Raw genomic sequence first — 19,246 nt, forward strand, 5'->3', positions numbered from 1 at the left:
GAGGTTGAGGAAACTAGAACTTCAACACAAATGAGTAGGTGGAAAGAGTTTTTGGGGAAAGATGGCATATTGAAGCATGCCAGGGAATTCTAAGCAAAATGAATTCAAAGGAATTAAGTCTTTTACAGTGTTTGAGTTCTAAAATCAATGCACAAAGCCAAAAACAGTCATGACTAGATGATAATCAGAAGTATCCTTGAAAATATCTTCAGCAGGGACCAGATTGGCACATCAACATACTGAGACTACCTCTCAGGAAATCCAGCATAACCAGTGTTTCCTCTATTCCAGAAGTCGGTGACTGCTCTTCAGTTGAGTTCAGATGAATTTGCGAGCTTACTTGGAGGTGCCATGTTGTGTGAAAAATATGAATTCTTAAATGCTGAGATCACACACTCTTGGAGCCCATGGGAGAGGAGAGAAGGGGCAGTTGTCATGTACCACCTGCATCCTCCTTGGCAGGAAAATCCCACTTACCAGTGAGCTTAACCACTGGCTCACTACTCCTGCTCTTTGTGGAACGGTCTATCCTGATATCAATCCATCTATCAATTAACCTGATTCCTTGCTATCAATCTATCAGTTAGTGTTGTCTCTTATTTTTTGACAATTAGTTAAACTTGCATGTGTTAAATAGAAACATGATGGTTGTCCATTGCAACACAATGAGGTCAGCAAAGAGCTGAGGTCAGCAAAGAGATGGGGTTTCAGGAACTAACAGTGCCACAATAGAGCTGAAAGTGGGGGTCTGTATTTATTTCTTAAAGCTGCCATAATAAATTCCACAAACTGAGTGCCTTGAAACAAAATGTATTCTCTCACAGTTCTGGAGTCCATAAGTTCAAAATCGAGGTGCCGGCAAGACCATACTCCCTCTGGAGGCTCTGCAGGAAGTTCATTCTTTGCCTCTTTCAGCTTCTTTTTTTTTTTATACAAGCACTGGGTGCAGTCAGAAGCACAGGAGGGTGAGGGAATTCACCAGAACCAGAGCAGGGAACAGAACAGGCAAATGGACAAAATGCACTGCTGAGGGGAGCAGCAGGCGTGGCAGGAGAGGTCTGCGCGCCATGTGGGACCCTCGCCGGCGGCCAGGGATCAAACCGGCACTACAGAGGCTGTGGGCAGCTTCGCAGCCCAGCACTCAACCACTGCGCCACCAGGGAAGGCCCTCTTTTAGCTTCTTGTGGCTCCTGTGTTCCTTGGCTTGTGGCAGCGCATCCCCAATCTCTGTCTTCCCATGACCATCTTCCCTCTGTATCTGTGTCTCACTATCCCCTTCCTGGATTTAGGGCTCCTTCTAATCTACAATGATCTTGTCTTAGATTCTTAATTTAATTAACATATTATAGGTTTTCCCTTCCAAATAAGATCACATTCATAGGCATCTGGACCTAGAACATGAACTTTATTTTTAGGGGTCACGATTTAACCCACTACAATATTCAAGAAAGAACTATGGAAGTGACCTGATACTCTCTTTGGCTAGGCTTGAAATACTACTTTCAAATGTCTTTGAGGGTCTGGCTCTCTGAATCATGATGCTGGCCACCTTGGACTGTTTAATCGCCTTGTACTGTAGGGCCCCTTCCTCTGTCTCACTGACACTCTCTGACACCCTACAGCCTTCCTCCCCCTACTTTACTCTCCAGGGCCCATGAAGTGCAATATACCTGGACATATTTTAACATCTGCTTTTCCATGTCCTCATCAAAATCTCTCTAATGCCAAAGAATCTCTACATCTGCTTCTAGAGACCCCACCTTATAACCAGCTTTATTGTTACCATAGCTGTTATCATGGCCCAAACCCCTCAAGGCACACATCCTTGGGGATGAGGAGGTGTGGATGTGATAGTGATGGTGTCTCCTCCCTTCCTCTTAGTCTGCAGGCTGCTAATCCTGCCCTCCCTGGAGATTTTCTAGTTCATTTAGACCAACAGAGAAATGATCAGATGGTGGGGCATTTGGTCATTTTCTTGATAGCCATTGCTGGTCCCTTCAGAATGAATCACTAGGAAAGTATTTGATGGGAAGTTTTGCAGACACCACCACCAGCCTTTACCCTCACCTCCTCTTGTTATGCTGAGGGCAGCAAATGTCTTTTGAACCACTTATGACATTGAGGGAGTCTCCCCATAGGACTGTAACCCATCCTGACATCTGTCGGCACTCTTCGGAGGGTGGGCCTACCCTGAGTAGCCAAGGTTGTGCCCTGCTGTTCTGTAAAATGGCCCTTCTGAAGAGCCCTGAGTACTTGGAGAAGTTATCAAGGTCACTGGTGTCTGACCACCAGGCCCTGTACTGAGATAAAGGCCTGGAGCTTGAAAGGGCTTCCAGAAATCATTCAGTCCACCTCTCTGCCCCTGAAGAAGGACCCCACCTTCCAACACTTCATTATTTTCCCCTTAAAAATGAAAGAAATCCAACCAATGGAAAAATTAAAAAAAAAAAAACTTATTAATAAAGAATTAATTTCAAACTTTTTTTTAAGAAAAATGAATAAAAGTTATATTTCCTTGGCTTTCCACCCAGATGCCAATGAGCTGCAGAAGCTCTGCAGAACAGCAGTGAGCCACCCCCGGATTCTGTTTTCTCCCCTGCCAACTAATTCCTGTCCCTAACCTTCTTAGGTGTCATTATAGCACCTATTATTTATGGCTTCATTGACATTTCTTCTCAATCCCTGGAGCTGGAGGTGACTCATTCTCCTGTCACTGAGGCGCATGGCTGGGATATACACGCGGTTCTACACCAAGTTCATGTTAACTCTTCTCTGACACCTTTCAACAATTCGATGTCATAGAGGCGAACATGAAGATTTCCAATTTTATAGCTTGCGGATTTAAATTAAGCAAAGTGCCTGAGTCATGTAGGGCCCCGGACCCTGGAATTGCCCTTGGGGACCAGTGTCCCCAGGTCTGCAGAAGCTAGGTGAGCCAAGGTCTAAAATGTCCACGGCCACCTGCCTTCCCTCAAGGACCCTGTTTAGACTTACCCACCCTCTGCAATGCCCTTAGCATAGAGGGGAAGAGGAGTAGTCCCACCTCTTTCCACAGACAGTGTCCTTGCATTTCACAAGGGATGTTTTCACTTTGTTTGGAAGAACTGAGCACTTACTGGGCTAATTGGGGCTGAGGAGGCTGGTTCCTCAACCACACTTGTGTCTCCATAGCACTACTGAAGTCACATAGGATGGTAGGTTTCAACCAATTTCTAGGCTTATGGATGTTGGGTGGGTCACCCCCATTCTTGGAGTCTGAACCACAGTGATACTTGGATAAGAGAAGGTGGGGGAGGGGCTCTGACACTGTGGTTCTCAGTGGAGAAAGCAACAGGGACCCTTTCAGTAAAATCATACATAAGAAGAAAAGGTTTATCCCACAAGATAAAGGTTCCTTGTCTTTTAGTATCCCCCTTACTCGCCTATCCACCCTCCCCTGCCCTCTGTCTCTCACCTCTTTATCACCCAAGCCCACAACCATAGTCTCATTCAACAGCAAAATCTGAAAGCAGTCACTGATATCCCCAACTTAATCAAACACAGAAGAGGTAGAGCTAAGGTCTCAAAGCCAGCTCACAAACATGTGACCTCCAGACTATATGCAGTGATGAGGATGGGTTGGCTTGGTCCATATAGGGCTTTCTTTAAATTTTAATTTGGCATCTCCAAGTTGAGAGATGCCACATTAAAATCCAGTTTACCTTTTTCTCTTGAAAGATACAAACATCTGGCCACACCATGCTAGCACTCCTACTTTGCCATCACCAGGAGCCAAGTAGCCAGCACCCTCCCCATGACAAGGAGTACCCACTCTCCCCTCACTTCTCTGACACCAGGCCAGTCCACCAATTCTGTATTTCTGGCCTGTGCACTGCAGGTCTCCAAGTTTGAGTCCCCTAGATTAAGGCAGGGAAGAAAGACTATCACATGAAGAGAAGCTTTCCCTATGTATTAGTTCAAGAGCTTTTGGATGCATTTAATAGGATATCTGACTAAAAGATTCTTAAACAATAAGGATTTTGGTACTTAATTTAACAGAAAGTCTAAAAGTTGGCAGTTAGATACAGGGTTAAATCAGTGGCTCAATGATTTCAAGGTTCCGGGCTAGCTTCTCTTTTGGTGTTCTTGGTTTTCTCCTCATGGTGACAAGAGGGCTGCCAAGCACCACATACTCACCCAATGACTTACAAAGAGGCCAGAGTTTCTCCTCCCATTTCTCTCTCTTATCATAGACCAAAATCTTCCCAGAAGATTCCAGAAGACTTTGCCTTGGGCCTCATTGTCCACAGGGACCACCCCTAATCCAGTCACTGGCAAATGGGAATGGAATGGGCATGTTTAAGTGAGATAAAACATGGCTCAACCCTGGATCCAGAGGAGGGGTCCACCTTGGCCATTACTGCCCATACAGGCCTGCTAAAAAGAAAGATGAAGAGTGTGTGTAGGAGGTGTAAGATAAGGGTGGGACAAAAGTGAAGGACTATTTGTTATTTGTCCCTTTCCCTGGACTATGTGTGCCTAGCTGACAGATCATTTGTTATGAGTGCCACTGTCCCTCCCTTTCACCATTAGGGGCTGGTGCCAGTGTTTCAGTTATTCACCTGACTTGTAGGAGGGCAGTTCCCATCTTTGTCATAGTCCTGGAATTTTCTCCATGTGTTTTCTTCCCCTAGGGATGTAGAAAAAGAGGTTGTCTTTGAGACCAGACTTGGGATTCAGTCCCGCAATTGGAAGGGCCCCTCATCTGGTTAAAACTCTTGCCCAGACGGATGGATAATGTGGCTTCTGGAATAGGAGCCTCAGGTCATAAATCAGGTCTTGTTGTCTGGTCCCTTTGTCATCATCTCCTCTGCCTCCTTCTCAGCTCACTCAGTCCCAGGTAGACTTAGAGCCACAGGTTCAGGGAAGGAGCAAATAAAGCTTCAGTTCCTGGATCCTAGGCGTACTCCCCACTTATGACCTATTCTGCCAGGCTGGGGGGACTGAATGAACAAAGGTGATGTTTGTTCATTCAGGGTCTTCCAGAAGACCCTGGACACTAGGAGGACCTTGTTAAAGTCCCTTCCTCCCCCATCCCCATCTTACTGAAGTGTCCATCAAGAGCCCAATCTGGAGAAGTCCTTTACATACCTCCTGGCTGCCACATGCCAAATCTATATCCAACAGCACATCACTTGACAAATTCAAAAACTGAAAAACAAAATAATTTGACATCATGCTCTCCAGCCCTGTTCAAATCTCTTATTTCATCAGATCCTCCTAACCAGCTGGAGCAGCCACCTGGGCAGGGGTCAAAGGAACAAATCTCAGTCATCGTATCCACCATTTTAGTGACATCCCACGGCAAACCAGGTGCTGTGCTAAGTGTTCAATATCCACTGTCAAGTTGAATACTCCCAGCAACTCTGTGGGTAGGTACTGTTACTGACCCCACTTTACAAGTGAAGAACCCAAATGCAGAAAGATGGCATACTTCACCCAAGCTAGCCAGTGACAAGGCCAAAATTCACACTCAGGTCTGTCTGGTTCAGAAGCCTGGGCTAAAGGACTCCTGCTTTCTCTTCCAGTCTAGGCAGTGGTATTTGAGTGGTGGCCAGAGGACTACGACTCTTTTCCTTTTTTCAGACCTCAAGAGTGATGAGGAAATGTTGTCTTTTGTCCAGGCATCCACAGACTCCACTAAACCTAGAGGGTTCCATAGTTACAGATAAAGTAGATACAATTGGGAACAATTCTGCCATAATACCCAGTACCTCCTTTGCCCCTCCAGAGGGTGACCCTCATTCTTTCATCAAAATCACCATCCTTGAGGTCCCCCACTGGTGGCGCAGGCAGTTGAGAGCAGTGCTGCAGCACTGGTTCAATCCCGGCTGGCCAGCGAGGGTCCCACATGGCATGGCAGACCTCTCCTGTCTCACCCACTGCTCCCCTCAGCAGTGTATTTCGTCAGTCTGCCTGTTCTGTTCCCTGCTCTGTCTCTGGTGAATCCTCTCACCCTCCTGCGAATCTGGCCTGAACCCCTGTTCTTGTGTAAATAAATAAATAAAAATCTTTAAAAAAAAATCACCATCCTTGAGTACAGACAACTTTCTCTTCAATGTTTTTTTTTTCCTTATATGATAGCTAGCTTTCAGTTTTGTTTTGTTTTTCCCCAGCACCAGCTCTTATACCCCCTTGACCCTTTCACTCACCCCTCTCTCTCTTAACCTCAGAAGCCTCAGTTGGATTAAATTAATATCCAAGAGTTTGTAATTATTTTTGCTTCATCAGTTTATCTGTTTCCTTATATTATTCATATATGCAAATTTGTTCAGTATTTATTGCTCTGACATTCTTCACTATGCATAATCCACCTCATGTCACCTCCATTTTACTGTAAATGACAAAATTTCATCTTTCTTTATGGTTGAATAGTATTGTACTGTGTTTGCATACAATACCTTCCTTATCCAGTCCTCTATTAGTGGGCATTTAGGTTGTTTCCATGTCCTAGCTATTGTAAATAATGCTGCAATAAAAACTGTGGAATATATAATTTTTAATTGATGACTTAGTGTTCTTCAGATAAATTTCAAAAAATGGGATTATTGTATCATATGATTTTTTCTGTCTTTTAAGATAAGTCCAGATCTCTTTCCAAAATCACCACACTAATTTATATTTCCACCAACAAAGTGTTAAGGGTTCCTTTTTCCCTTTCATTCTGTTCTTCCTCTCCAACACTTCCTCTCCACTCTTTTTGATGCATGTCAGTCTCATTGGTGTGAGATGATATCTCATTGTGGTTTTGATTTGCATTTCCCTTATTAAAAGTGATGATGAACATTTTTTCATGACTCTGTTGGCCTTCTGAATATCCATTCTTTGGAAAATTGTGTATTCAGATCTGCTATCCACTGTTTAATTGGCTTGTTTGATTTTTCTGTTGTTATGTTGGATGAGTTCTTTTTGTACACTGGATATTAATTAACCTCTTATCAGTTGTGTGATGTGTGAATGTCTTCTTCCATTCAGTAGAATGTCTTTTTAATCTGATATTTTCTTTTGCTATGTAAAACCCTTTTAACATGAGGTAAAATCAAATGTTTATTTTTGTTTTTATTTCCCTAAACATTGTCCTTGAGTGTCCAAAGATATTTCTATCACTGATGTCATGAAATAGATCACTTATGCCTTTTTCCATGTATTTTGTAGTTTTGGGTCTTACATCTAAGTCTTTAATCCATTTTGAATTTATTTTTGTGCATGGAGTTAGAGGGTGATCCAACTTAATCCTTTTACACATGGCCATCCAGTTTTCCCAGCACTGTTTGTTTAAGAGACACTCCTTTCTCCATTGTATGGTTGTGGTTCCTTTATCATAAATTAAGTATTGATATATGTGTGGGTTTATTTCTGAGCTTTCAATTCTATTCCATTTATGCTTGTGTCTTTTTATCCCACTACCATATTGTTTTAGTTACTGTTGCTCTATAATACAGTTTAAGGTCAGGTAACATGAGGCCTTTCGCTATTTGGAGTCTTACTGTTCCAGATAAATTTTAGCATTTTTTTTCTATTCCCCTGAAAATATCATTAGAATTTTAACAGGGATTACATTAAATCTATATATGGAGGGACTAATCCTTATCTGAAGGATAAGGATGGATGTCATCTTGTTAAATGGTAGTCTTCACATCTGCTCTTTCTTACCCACTGACCTCCCCTGGCAATAACTTCAAGGCCCAAGTGCTAGCTCTGTTTTCTAGAAAAACAGATTCAGGTATTTTCAACTTAGTCCCATTAGAACTCCAGGCCTAAATGAGTTCCAAAAATCAAAGGTACAAATCCACAAGTAGGACCAAGGGCCAGACCAATCTCAGACAACCCTGACAAGCCAGGGGAATCAAGCTCATCACCTAGAGCTTGATTCACCACCTGAATCAATAGGGTTCAAAGATGAGCAGCAGCTGTTACCTAAGCCATGTTGGCCAAAGACAGGTCAAGGGCCAAGAGGAAAAGCATGTGAGGGCAGAGCACAAGTTCTGCTCTGGACAGCTGGTGTCCAATCCAAGGCATCACCCACCTCAGCTAGGAGCAAAAGTCCAGGTACACACAGGAACTGTCTGAGAGACAGGGGATCTAGAGGGGAGCCCTCTCAGAACTGGACCGCGGGCCATATAGGAAGGGTCAGAAATAAAAGACTAATAGGACAAACAGACCCAGACAGTCTTGGGGACCCTGTTTTCCTGCTGGGTGCAATCTAAATTCATCTAATACATTATCAGTTGATAATCATTTCAAATCCCATTCTCCCCAGGTAGTGCATAGTATAGTAAAAGAACATGACTGCACCACCTCTAAACCTTACAACCACTCCCAAAACATAGTAGGCATCAATGAGTCCCCATTTTATAGATGAGCAAACTGAGGCTTAAGAAGATGAGGGGGCCTGCCAAAAGTCTTCTAGAGGAAGAGGTAGAATTAAAACCCTGGTCCTCCTGATGCCCTAAAAAATGTTCTTTCTTCTGCAGCATGAACTATATGAACTATAGAGCTATCTATCACCAGGATCCCCACACTGGGAGAGTGATGAGATCAGGTCCCCATCCAGTTGTCAGCTAACATCTGGGCACTGCCTCTGTGTCAGGCTCTGTGCTGGGAACTAGTTGCAGGACAGTAGATCAGACATAGAGTCTGCATTCCAAGAACTCACTACCCATCCCCACTAGACTTCCCAACAAGACCCAGCTCTCCTCCCACCCTGCCCCTGCCCTCTCAAGAAGGCAGGCCTAGTCCAGGGCTGCCCTGTCCCCATGCCAGTCATTCTGCCCATTTCAGAAACCACACTGTTGACAGGCAGGTCCAGAGGATTAGAATGTATTGTTTTGAATCTAAGCTGCATCCTCCTTGATCAGTGGCCTTTGGGGGGGGGGGGGGGGTTTCTGTTTGTTTGGAGCTGAGAGTATTTACTCAAATTAGCATAGAAAATGTCTATGCATGAGGAAAGGGGCGGGCTGGAATGCAGCAGACTGGCCTCCTCCCATGGCCAGCAGCCCCGGAGGGAGTGACACAGCGCTTCTCTGGGCTCCAGCAGCAACAGGCGCCTGCCTCGAACAGAACAGAGGGAGCAGAACCGGTGGTGGGAATGACATCTTTTGGTTATCTTATCACTCTCCATCACTGAGGCTCCTTAGGAATGATTTCAGTCCCCTCTTCAGCAGCCGGGGCTATAAATAAAGATTCCCCAGGGATGCTGAATGCTGCCCTTCATCCCGGCTGCCTCTGTGACTCATCCCACACTAGGATTCTTCCATCTTCTTAATGATGGGGAGAGGGAAGTGGCTGTCTGTGTGCTTGTCTGCCTGCCGTGTGCTTTTCCTTGGGTGCCGTCTGCATCATGTATGTCCGTGCCTGCAATTCTGTGTGCACGTGTCTATATATGACTCTGTTTCAGATTGAAGGGCAGAGAAAAGATGCAGTCTTGTATCAGATTTGGTGTAGAGACTGTTAGCTACGACCCCATATTAAATCACATCCATGAGTGTTTTTTTAAGACCCTTTGTCGTGCTCATCTCTATGCTAAGCAAGGAGGATAAGACACAAGCTACATCATCTTCGTGAACTACAGCTGCTAAAAGCAAATAAAATCCCCAAAGTGGCAGTAGCCTCTGAGAAGCCGCATTTCATGAAAAGAAAAGCCTCACCTGTAACAAAGAAAAAACAAGAAGACACTCATTTCCGGAGTTCCTTCACTGTACTGGGCTTACTAAGTGCCACATAATTTATCCCTCACAATAACAAAGTCAAAGAGTTTCTTATCCTACTTTTCACAGATGAGAAAACAGCCAAGAAGTTAAATAACTTGCCCCAAATCACACAGACCGTGAAGGTCCAAGGTAAAATTAGAAGCCAGAGCCTTGGGACATCTCATCGAGAGGTCATCTCCTCAAAATCTTCATCTAATGTTTGCATCTACTCTACAAAATTCCCTGAAAACTGACCATTCAACCTCTTGGTGGAGAAACTCAACTCTCAAAACAAGTCATTCCCTCTTTGGACAGTCCCAAAGCACTCCTGTGTTGAACCCCAGTCTACCCCCTTCTCATCTCTGCCATCGACTCTCACAAGCCCCTGCCCTAACAAAGCAAAGCTAATTCCTCCTCCTGTCACTTCCCTGGAAATAAATCATGGCTGCCATCTTGCTGCCTCCCATACTGAGCCAGTCCCAGCAGCCATCCCCTACTTAAAGTAATTTTCAATCCCTACATACTTGCTTATCATTATGTTCTTCATGCTGGTGTTCATGGTCTAGGCCCACTGAGATGAAATTTCAGTTGACTGAATAGAGATGAATAAGCCCTTTCAGGATGGAGTGTGCTATGCCTTGAAGTGCTATGCCATGAAGTCTTTTGTCTTAATTAAGGGTTGCCTGGTGGCCAGGGACAGAGCCTCCTCTGGATTGTTCAGGCTTGATGGTTGGATCCAAGGAATTCTGAAGAAAGCTAAATGTACAGAGAGTAAGGGCCTGTGTTCGCTGCTCTCTAGCTTCTCATGGCACATCTTATGTTCTACTCATAGTGTGCTGGTTTCCTCCACTGCTCATGGCCCAACATGGCAGCTGTCCCCAAATCATATTTCCATAAGGCTCTCTGTCCAGCCACATTAAATAGCAGGGGTTCTACATCCAGTAGAGGGGCACTGATTTGTCCCACTCAGGTCAAGTGGCCATTCCTAGAGCAATCAGTGATGACTGACAGGCACCAGGGAGAGATCACCTAGCACAGCACCTGTTTAGCCAGGAGTGAAAGTGTGTGTTAGAGGGAAAGGAAGAGTCTTTAGGTGAAGAGAAATGCTTGTATATCTTTTAATACCAGCATTATAAATTGATCTGAAAGGTTTAGGACACTCTCAAAGGAACATTTTATTTTTAGGGTGCCCAGACATGGGGGATGGGAAGGAGTCGACTTTCAGAACTTCTTATGTTTCTATGACTTAGCCTCCGGCCATGGAGCCCTGAAAAACCTGTCTAGTGGTCTTGGGTGGTCTGGGGGACCAGGAAACTGGGGTAAATGCAGGAAACTGGAATTATTAGTGGCTCTTTAGCATCATGTCAGTGATCCTGGCTATCTCTGGACAGACAGCAGATCCCATCAGCAAGTGCTAAACACATGAACAGCCTGTTTTCTCTTCCCTGTATGCATAAAGTATTTGTGTGTGGAGCAATGAGGGCTGTGGTTAGAGGATAGCTGAGAAGGGACAGAGAGCATCTAACCAAGGAGTCATCACACTGTGTTCCTCAGACCTCTGGCATTCCCCAGAAGCACATCAAGGACCAAAAGAGAAGGTAATAGGAAGGAGTGGGTAGGCAGATTTCTACATACCACAACCACTCCCTCCCTCCTGCAGCCAGAGCAATTCTGCTGTCCTTAGTATTAGATATTGGATTTCTGTGTTATTTCACTCTACATGGGTAAGGAAACTGCAGAGAGGTGCTTGGTTTGCTCATGGCCACACAGCTGGCTAGAGGATAAACAGTGCTGAATCTCTGCTGTGCTGACCCCCAGAGCCCTCATTCTGCAGGCACCGGTCATATTGAGACAAGGAAGAGAGCAATGATTTTTGACAAGGATAAGTATCATGGCAGCTAGCCATCTGTGTCTTCCACCTGCAGCACAGCATCAAACATTCACTCCTGACATACTTCCATCATCCAATACCTGAGCAACAACTGTGCTTGGCAGTGTTCAAGCAGCAGGACAGGGGTGATCTGTTAACTTCAGGGCTCAAATCTCCCAATGGCCAAATCTGTCTATTTTGGCAGTAACTAATTCACAAAGGAACCTTGTAACCATTAGGGTAATTTTACTGCAGTGAACAGAAGTCAACTCTAGTGGGTTTGAAAGAGAGCTGAAAGAGAACATTAAAGGGTTCTCCAAACTGACAGTGTTAAGGTGCCATGACAGCTACGAATAAAGGTCAACCAGTCTTCCCAAGATGTGAGTTTGTAGAGAGGGAGACAGATGAATGAGCTCGGCTAACATGGTCATGAACTCCATAGTGACCACTGAAGTTCTCTTGTGTAGCTGCTGATTTCAGTCTCTCTGGCCACCATATTTGCTGCTACCCTTGAATTAAATCTTGAGTCATGTGGGTCAAGCAGTTTCAGGCTCTCTAGCTCACAAGTGGCTGTTGATCTTTCTCCCCTCTCTCAGCCTGCACTGGGCCTTGACATGCCTCCACACACTAAGAATCATAAATTCAAGCTCTTATCAGACCTCCAAGAAGAATTTTCTTACATTCTCAGTATCTTGCAGCCTATTTTATAATCCTTTTGACACACATATACAATTCTCATGCCTTCTCTTCCAAGTACTTGAGAGATGTTTCTTTGAGACTGGAATAGAGGACAAGATGCAAAAAGTATCATATACTGTATCACCCAGCCCACTTCTTTGACAGGACATCCAAGAACTGAACATTAAGTTTGAGTTCAGTTGTTCTTCATCTTAATTCCAGAATTTTAGTCTAGCGCAAATAGTCGTCTCCAACATATTCCCTATATGGTTCTCCTAGAAGGCCTATGGGGACTTCATCCAAACAGAACCTCTGTGTCAGAGTCACATTGTGCAGCAGACACAAATTAGGTCCACCCCCAGGATTTTGCTGCAAAAGCATTTAAACACATAGCCTCCAAAATCCCTTCCAGTCCTAAGAGTTCATGATTCTCTGATAAAGCAGTGGGAATTTATTTCTAATGAACATCTTACTCAATGAACCATAATTCACTCTGCCAGATTCTGGAGACTTCCTGGCTGATCACTGAAAGCACTGACATGGTGCTGAATTTCTGCCTTTTGGGAGTTTATGACATCAGAGAGCAGTGTCTGACCTGACCCTTGGAGAAAAATTTTTATCTAAACTATGAGGCAATAGATCCATGTCTACCTTCAAAACCAAACACATCACTTTCTGGCTGACTCAGACCATTTGCCCAGCAGGTGAGGGGTCATTGATGGTTGATTGAATTGACTCTTTGCAACAGGCAGAACTGTTCTGTGCCATCTGCTCAACAGGCAGCCTTCATTGTGGCCTAAAGCCAAGAATAAATTAAAAAGAAAAAAATCCATTCAATTATACATGTAAAACTAAGCTATACTTTGGGGCCCACCTAAAAATAAAATTGGCTAGCCCACGTGACTGAAGAATCTTTTCCCAGCCCTCAAACAGCATGCCATTATGTTTTGGGTTGTTGCTTCAAAATGGAAATGCCATTCACACTGGGTCTTCTTTAGAAAAAAAAAAAACAATTTAGCAACATAATCTGCGAGCACCAAACACAGAGGATTTATCTCAATGAATTAGAAATGTTCAAATCTACCCCTCTTCAGCCTCAAACACTATGGGAGATTGACTTGCCAGGGAGGAAAGAGGGAGCCTTCCTGGGTATAGTGCTGAAGTGGGAAAGGCAGATGCTTTGACATGTAACCAACTATATCATCAGCTCAGCTACACAACTCACTGTTATGAGTGACAGATGCTAGGGTCTTGACATCCGTTTCCTTTGGCTGGTTCGTAGGAGCTCCACACATCTGGAGTCCTGGAGTGTTTGGGTAGAAAGCTTGAGGTATTTCTAAAAGGAGGATGAAAGTTGAAAACAAAAATGATACAGGGGCCTCCCTGGTAGTGCAAGGGGTTAAGACGCAGCACTATGAAGCAATCTGCAGCTACTGTAGCACAAGTTCGAAACCCGGCCAGGGAGGGGACCCATGGTGCAGCAGACCTCTTCTGTCCCACCTGCTGCTCCCCTCAGCAGTGTATTTCAGTCAGTCCACTTGTTCTGCTCCCACTCTGTCTCTGGTAAATCCTCTCATCCCCCTGCACCTCTGGCCTACACCCCAGCTCTTATATGCATAAATAAATCTTTTTAAAAAAAGATACATTTTAGTTGCCCTCTCATCAGAAGACCCAGCCACCACACTTAACCCATTGAGAACACTGAGCTAAACCAGAGTTGTGATTCTCTCATGACAGGAAAGAGACTGAGAGACCAGAAAATCCGAAGCAGAAACTGATTATTGTAACAATAATAAAAATGATAGAGGCATATATTGATTATAGATTTTTCATTGCTGAGTCCTCATGTATCTTGCCTTTCTTTTCTAACCTCTGTTTCATTCTGGCTCCCAACCTCCCACATTGTGACCTCAGGTGAGGCTAACTGTACCCTCTAGGATGAGTTCCATTGGTTAAATGCTTCTATCAGTAATTGGGTAGAACAGCCATGTGACCCAGTTCTGACCAATGAAATATAAGCAGAAGTTTCCTGGCAGCATTGTTTTTTTAAGTTTCTTTGCTCCAAATAAAGGGTCACAGGGGAGACCTTCTTCTCCTTCTGCAGGACACTGACACATCTAGATGGTAGTCATCCTGCTTCCAGCCTAAGACTGGAGTGCACACTCAGGATCACAAAACAGAATTATGGAAAGAGCAGGTTCCTAATGACATCACTAAATAACTAAGTTAGCCAATGCTGAAGACATCCTCTCCCTGGATTTTGCTTACACCACCTATTATACTTTCTTTTTTAATCGACTCTGAACTGGAGTATCATTTACTTGTAACCAAGAACATCCCATATTAGAGGATGCTTACCGCATGCCAGCCACTGCACTCACCAGTCTGCAAGGTTAATTTTTTAATCCTGTGGCAAGCCTGTGAAATGAATCCTATTGTTTACCCATTCTACAGATGAGGAAATCAAGTCTTGGAGAGACTAATTTGCCCAAAATCAGTTAGTAAGTGGCGAAGACTAGATTCAACTAATAGGGTAGGACCTTCACTCTGAACCTCTATACTATACAATCTAGAAAATGGAAGAGTTACTCTGAAATGCACCACAAGTCAGCATCATCCAAGGATTGAAACAAGGTCAAGTGCTCTTTCAGTGTTCATGTGGATGGTGACCATTTCAGGGATCAGGAGCCAGTGTGGTCTCTCCACCTTTAACCACAGCTTTTTTTGTCTTGGAAGATATAAATGACTGAACTTTCTCTCTGACTTACTATGCTCATCTTCCTTCTACCACCTTCATTATTTCTGCCTTTTTAATCATTGAAGAGAGATCTGTCTCTCCTCAAAATCTCTGATGGTAGGGGCAAACTCAAGGCCAGAGAGGAGATCTCAGTAGCAAAGAAACCAGGCTGTCTCCTGGGAGCAATTGGTGGCAGTCTTGACTCAATGGATCTTCCAAGCTGGATGACAGCAGTGGTGCCCAACAATCCAGGCATGGAAAGAAAGTCAACACTGGAAGCTACTTCTAGCTGAGGGTGAGTCCCGGGAGGTCCACCCGAGGGTCCTCACAGACCTTAGATTGCCCATGAGTGAGGACAGACTGATCATAGCAATGTCATTATGGTAAGAAGACAAACAGGATTGGGGAGCCCATGCTTGCATTGTGGTTCTGGAGGTGGGGAGGCAGTGGAGTATCGTGATTATGAGAATGATCTTGTAATTTAGCAGATGTGAGTTTGACTTGCAGTTCAGTTACTTACTAGCTGATGAGTGCAAAAGAGTGAGAGATGGGACTTCCCTGGACCTGTTTCCTCTTCTGTAAAAAAATCACAGTAGGATGGTTGTGGGAATTAAATGCAATGAGCGCGAAGCCTGGCACATAGTAATGCTGGCACATAGTCAATGCTTCATTCCCTTTGAAGACAATGATACTGGCTGCAAAGATAATGATAATGATGATGAAAAATTGAGTAGATAGAGATCAAGTGTTAATTCTCATGGTCAAAATTTCATTCTAAATAACTCCAGAAAAGTCCCGACTTCATTCAAAGAGAACCTGCTGTGCTCTTATGTTTTGCACTGTGCTCTTATGTTTCTTCTCTCCTTAAAGAAAGTACAACTGGGTGCACCCGATCAATCAGTACTTCTGTGGCCGGCGACTAAAACAATTTCCTATTGTATCAAGCTGTATTAATGGTGAACACAACTACCTTAGCTCAGGAAATCCAATTATTCAGGATACCAACAAAGTTGGAAAATGTGAACCAACACAGATATGGTTAATTTCAATAAGGAATATTGGTTTCACGGGCCTCCCCAGTGGTGCAGCAGGTTGAGCACAGCGCTGTGAAGCTGTCCACAGCCTCTGCAGTGTGGGTTCGATTCCCAGCCGGCCAGGGAGATACCCACATGGCACAGCAGACCTCTCCTGTCTCACCTGCTGCTCCCCTCAGCAGTTTCCTGTCTGCTGTTCTGCTCCCCACTCTGTCTCTGGTGAATTCTCTCATCCTCCTGCACCTCTGGCCTGTACCCCAGTTCTTATATAAATAAATAAATCTTTAAAAAAAAAAAAAGGAATATTGGTTTCAAAGTAACTAAGCCTCAGTATTCAAAGTTATTGTGATGATCTTATCAGGCTTATGGTGAAAAGACTTGGGCTCCACTTATTCAAATATCTCACCGGGCATACCTTTACATCTGCCATTGAGTATGGTGTGGCTGTTCAGTAGGCCAAAATATACATGTCTTATCTGACATGGCTACAGGGAAGCTTTACATTCAGGTTTCTAAATCTACTGGTGGGTGTAAGGTCATGTTCAGACTGGCATTTGAGCAAAGCAAGGACATCATTTATCATTGGTTTCAGTTCACCTGTCTGTTGTACCTGTATATATATAGGAGCTGATATATATAGGAGTGTTGATCTAGTGCAGAGTTGTAGCTTTGTTCCATGGAACCCTGGATATGTGGTGGGTGCTACCAAAATTTTAGGGATGTGGGAGTTCACAAAACTCAGGGACATCCACTGCAGGTTCAACCAGAGACTCCATTTCTGTTTTCCATATTGGACTTTCACACAACACTTTTTAAGTTTGGAAATCACCCTCCTAATTGAACCCACGCACTTTTTACAAGTACAAAGTACAGCCTAGAGAAGTCAATTGACCTGCCCATGATTGCACAGCAAGCTACCAATGGAATCTGGACTAGAAGTCCAGACTTAGAGACCAGCAAGCACACTGGCCTAAGAAAAACCACTGAAGCATTCTCTTTGCAAAGACACCCTTTGAGTCATCATGACTATCACTGTAAAATCAACAAACACTCTTGTCAATATCTATCTATGAGTGTGTGGTATGCTAGTTAGCACCTTGGAGCTTTGGGGGGCAAAATTCAGGGGTGATACCAGGAAAGGTTTCCCAGAGAACTGATGCCTGAACAAAGTTTTGAATGGTGTATATGAGTTTTCCAGACATAAAAGGGAAGAAATTGGAGTATTCCAAACATTAAATCCAGGCCAAGTAGTGTCAGAAATGATTGACCTGTACTCCTGGCAATTTCAGAACCTCTAGCATCCTTGAAATATCAGCCAAGGACCCCAGGGGGTAGGATATTTGCCCAACTCCTCCTATTTTAAATCATCACCTATTAAATTACTCACCCACTGCTATATAGTAAATCATCTGAAAACTTAGTGGCTTTAAAATAACAGTAGTTTTTATATTACCTCTTAAGGTTTCTGCAGTCAGTAATTCAGTCAGGGACAGTAGGGGTGACATTTCTGAAGTTTGTGGGGAACTCAGCTAGAAAACGCAAAGGCTTGAGGCTGCTTTCATCTGACAGCTGAGACATTCATGTGTCTGGTGGTTGAAGCTGGTTGCCAGCTAGGGACCTAACAGGGGCCATCAACTGAAACACACCCACATAAGTCTTTTCTGTGGTTTGGACTTTCTTAAAACATGGCAGTTGGGTTCCAAGAGTCAGGCAGGTTCTATACTGCCTTCTAGGATCTAACTTGGAAATGACATGGCATCACTTCCATAACATTCTATTGTTCAGGACAGTTTCAAAGTTCCAGCCCATGCCATGGGGATGAACAGAGAGCCTACCACTAAATAGAGGAGTGTCAGTGTCACATTGGAAGATGTACATATGGCATGGGAGATAGATTGACGCAGCCATCTTGGGAAAATACTTTCTGCTGTAGTCCCCTTGAGTAAGTCCCAGATTATCTCTGTTGATTCATTCTCCTTGGATTATGCAACAGTTCCCTCTGTACCTCCTAGTAGATGTAGCCTCAATTAGTCCAGAACACCCTACACCTCCCTAACTTTAAAGAAGGGGCCTGGACTCATTGAGTCTCAAATGGTCTGTGGATCCTTCTTCTGAAGAAAAACAAACAAGTGGGCTCCTGCCACACTTGTGAACCCAAGATAGTAATTTCCATAACCCCTCAGAGCTACACATTGCTTTATAGTTCACACCACAATTTTGCTTACATGGGCTGATTTAATCAATAAGCTCAAGATGACTTTTCTGATGAAAAAAAGTAAATAAATAAAATGATGCAGTGTTAAGTTAAATGTGACTCAAAATCACTCAGACCACACTTCCTCAGCTCTCCTCTTGCCTCCCTGAATCATATTCATGAGGACCCCGCCCCTGGGTCTGGCACCTCAGCACAGTATACCTTCCATGTCAGCAAGCTGGGTGAGGTGGGAGAGGAACCCAACAAAGAAAGGGGCTTTCAAACAGGAACAGGAGGCTCTGGAAAACTTGAGTTAATGTTCCCAACCTAAGGATCCTGCAGGAGCTGGGTAATTTGGAGGCAGTAAGGGACCAAATAAATTGACTGTGCTCTTAGCCCTCAGGCAAAGCATTCCTGACTCATTGCTAAGAATTTTCATAACACCCTTCTGCAGCCCAGCTCCCTTGGTCTACGGCTGTAAGCCAACCTGACTTTGTGTAAGATGAGGCAAAGTGTAGTGGGGGGAGCCGGAATGGGATTCAAACTCCAGACCACTCAACAGTGTGGAGATCATAGAGATTTGCATGGGGGAGAACCGCTTCAGGTTTCTGCCATAACTGTGGCTGAGAGTTACTCGGTCCTGATAAAAAGCTTGAATCACCAATGTTGACATTTGCAATGGGCCTCTGATGGTAAATTAAAGTGGTAACTCTTTTCCTTGCATTTAATTTGTACCAGGCATCCAATTATCACCTTTACCAGTATGATTGAATTTGGTTCATCAAATTAATTATTCAAACACATGTTATTGTGTACTGACCATGGCGTCCCAGAGATTTGTGCTCTCAGAGTTGGGACCAGAGTCAGCAATGTGGGATTCCAATGTCTGACACACCAGCCACAGAGCTGTAGGGCCCCTGTGCTGGTGATGTGTGTGTCTTCCATGACCTGAGGGCCCGTACCAAAGTGAGGGCTCATCTGGGGCTGCAGAGCTTACTAGGCCCA

The sequence above is a fragment of the Talpa europaea genome (genome assembly GCF_964194135.1).
Source record: "Talpa europaea genome assembly, chromosome: 9".
NCBI classification, from domain to species: Eukaryota; Metazoa; Chordata; class Mammalia; order Eulipotyphla; family Talpidae; genus Talpa; species Talpa europaea.